Here is a 3,738-nt window from a genome sequence, read left to right on the forward strand (position 1 = left end):
GATTTTGAACTTAGTCAAAGGCAATGTTTTTTAAAGTTGAGAAAGGCAGAAAAGGAAAGAAGAGCAAAGAAATAAAGAATGATGCCACATGGGGATCCCTGGGTGGCTCAGCAGTTCAGCACCTGCCTTTGGCCCAGGGCATGATCCTGGAGACCTGGGATCGAGTCCCACGTTGGGGTCCCTGAACGGAGCTTGCTTCTCCGTCTGCCTGTGCCTCTGCCTCTCTCTCTATGTCTATCATGAATAAATAAATAAAATCTTAAAAAAAAAGAGTGATGCCACAGTGCAGACATTGTAATAATTTGCATTTTCAACTATTTCTAGTCTAGTTTTTTCACTGATACAGACATGCAGTCATTTACGCTGATAACTGACTCGTGGATGCATCAGTGAGGGAAGAAGAAGGTCACACAATTGTAGATTTCCAGCATCAGCAAGGCACAGCAGAATCTAATACAACGGTTTAAAGTACATGGGGAGTTTTGGTTGGTTTTTAGTTTTAAGAAGACAATGGACATTCCATTCTGTTGAAAAGTTGTAAGTTCCCTGAAATCTGAGCTATGTGTGACTGTATCATTATTAGCCATTAAAAGACTTTTGAAGTAAGTGTGTTTCTTTTTCTTGCTTTACCAAAAGGAATAAACTGATAAAAGAAATTCAGCAGTAGTAAAGGGTAATTCAATAAGTAAAGGATAATACACCCATGTAGACTTAGGCACCGCTTTGTAAAGGTTTCACTTACCTCACTGACTCTGGAGCCCAGAATGGTGACCAGGTTCAGCTATCACTTCTTAACAGAGCATTTTAATTTAACAGGAATAAACAGAAGTGGTTTAATTGAAATTGATTAGGTTTTGTAAGGAGAGTAGATGCTATTGACACAATATGACCTTGGTTATGTTGGCATACCTGTTTGGGTGTGGGCTGCATGAAGCAACATATTCCCCGGGCGGGGAAGATTGGAAGGTTTAGGAGAGAGCCTATCAGGCAAGAGGCTGGATGGAAGACCAGCTAAAGATAGGAAAACCCCTGCATAGCAAGGGTTTGCATTATGTAAGAAAAAAACATGGAAGATGGGAATGCTTAGGTTATCTTTTTGAGTTTGTGCAAAAACTAATGTTTTTGTAAGAATACATTCTTCTGAAGGTTATCTTTTTGAGTTTGTGCAAAAACTAATGTTTTTGTAAGAATATATTCTTCTGAAGCAACTAAAAAAATGTCAAATTCCATGGCTGTGTCAAAACAGTTGATCATAAAGACGGTATGTGCTGATGAAGACCCCACTTAGAGAAAGGACTTCCCTAGGCCATGGCACACTGTATGAGGAAGGAATGAGGGGCAAGGAGGGAACACTTGATGAATTCCCACTTCCTAGATTTCTGGGAGGCCCCAACTGAAATCTGAGTTCCAGATAGAGACAATAAATTGCAATTCATATGCCTAAATAGTGGAATGCCTTATGGTGCTCATGTGAGCTACCAATCTCTCCTCTGGTCATTATGACTGCATGGTGGGCCTCCTAGACTCCATTGGTGATGCCAGTGTGTGCTGGGGAAGATTTCCCAAGTCCACCCAACTTTTTGTGCCTACTTTCATATTGTTTCCATGGCCTGAAATGACACAATCCCCTCTCTATTCCAAACCATCACCACTGTCTACTGAAATGCTGCCTATCCTTAACTTCTCAAACTGGACTGGAGTGGTTTGTTTGTTTATCTGGCTTCCTTAGTGTATAATCCCCTGGAATGCAGGAACAGTGCCTGGAACAGTGGTTGGTATATGATAATCCCTTAATAATTTATAGATTCAATGACTGAAAAAATGAAGAAATGAATGAGAGCAAAATAGAAGCTCTACCTCTTTGGTAAACCATTTCTATTGTTGACCTTTACTAATGTCCACTTGCCTGAGGAATGTTATTTCTAATATATACAATAATATTTCTATTCCTCTTAATATATTTATGGGTACTTATTATGTGCAAGACACTATGAAATCTTATGTAATCCTTACAACATGCTGCAGGTCCAATGATTATCTCTACTGGTAAGAAAATCAATTGGGAAAGGGAGGTCACTGGGCCAAGGTCATGAAGCTAGTAAGTGACAGAGCCAGGATTTTCACCAGGACAGTCTGAACAAGATCCCATATGCTCGTCTACTTACTTCAGCAGTTCTCCTTGTCCCTCAGGGCCAGGTAGAAACTTCCTCAGAAAATTTTCTTACACCTGTGTCTTCATTTTCCATTTTCTCATCTCTTCCCATTAGGACTATAGGCCCTGGGAGGCAGGAATCCTGTCTCTCTTCTTTCCATTTTGTGTGGCCACCATCTTGAGAAGTTGTCAAGAGAGGGGTTCCTGTCCATACCAAGCAGATGAGGAAATAGTGGTCTGGGAATTTGTCTAATCTGACAAAGCCATCCTCTGTCAACTCTAATCCCAGGCTTTGGATCTGGAAGAAAATGCCTTAGCCAGTCTCCTGCTAAACAATTTTGAGTTCACAGAATAGAGTTCTATTCACCAATAGAGTTCACAGAATTCTAGAATTGCAAGAAACCACAACAGTTACCTGAATAAATGTCCTCATGGAATGGGGAGGTGGCTTACCCAAGGCTATAGAGCAAGTGAGTAGAAAGATCGGAGTCATGAGAACACACTTATAGGCTTATAGTTCTTCCTCATTGACATATGTTGTAAATGATTCAGATTTGAACCAAGGCAATAATGTCTTTACAATCATTGTCCTTGGCCTATATGCAAAGGATAGGTTTTTTTTTTTTTTTTAAACTATTTATTGTACTTGGTGCACTTACTGAATTGCTTTATCAGGTTTTGTTTTTTTTTTTTTTTTGGTTTTTTTTTTTTTTTTTTTTGGCATTACTCTCTTGCCATCCCTGGACTGCCCCACCCAGCTACAGCCCTCCATCCAGCATCCCCCCTCCCTGTAGCCCCTCTCACCAGCCTTTTGTTTTCCTCATGGCTGCCTTCCAACTGTGCTCCGCACACCCAGCTAAGGCCATTTCCTGGCTGCCAACCTGCACCAGTGCTGTAGCTGCTAAAATATTAATGGCTCCTTTTGTGAAAAATAACACAGTAAGTCTTGCTGTAAATTAAAATTAGCAAGGAGGTGGAAAACGATGAAATGGAGGAAGTAAAGCAAAGCCATAATGTGAAAAATGGCCTTATAGGGCAAAAGAGGACACCTTAGCTCTGCCTTCTCCTTCACAGTACAAGGATGTCACTGTGGGAAATGCATCTGTACTGGCCTGGATTCACCCTCTTGGCTATGTGGATGAGGTTTATGACAAAGAAGATAGCCCCTGTGGTTTTGCCTGGCTACCTGCTGTCCTGGGTCCACTGGAGGAGAGGAGGCGGGAAGGGCAGCACAGATTTGGGAACAAAAGGTAAACTGTGTGGATAAAGAGAACTGGGGCTCCCAGTGTCAAAAATGCATGTGACATGTTGGTGGGAGGAGGGCTGAAGTATGCTGATGGCAAATTAGGTTACATCCAAAGCCAAAAAATGTGGTTCTACCCTTCGTTCAGTCTTTAGTGAAACCACTTAGCACTTTATGTTTTAATTATTAGATTCGCTAACTATACTCTTTTCTCGTCATCGTTGTTGTCCTGATGCCTTGCACCATGCTTGGCACAAGTCACAATGATAAGCTACATTTTCCTAATGGATGGGATGAATAATTGGAAAGGGGAGGGGTAGAGACCAAAAATTGACCCTTAACA

The sequence above is a fragment of the Vulpes vulpes genome, chromosome 13 (assembly GCF_048418805.1).
Source record: "Vulpes vulpes isolate BD-2025 chromosome 13, VulVul3, whole genome shotgun sequence".
Lineage (NCBI taxonomy): Eukaryota > Metazoa > Chordata > Mammalia > Carnivora > Canidae > Vulpes > Vulpes vulpes.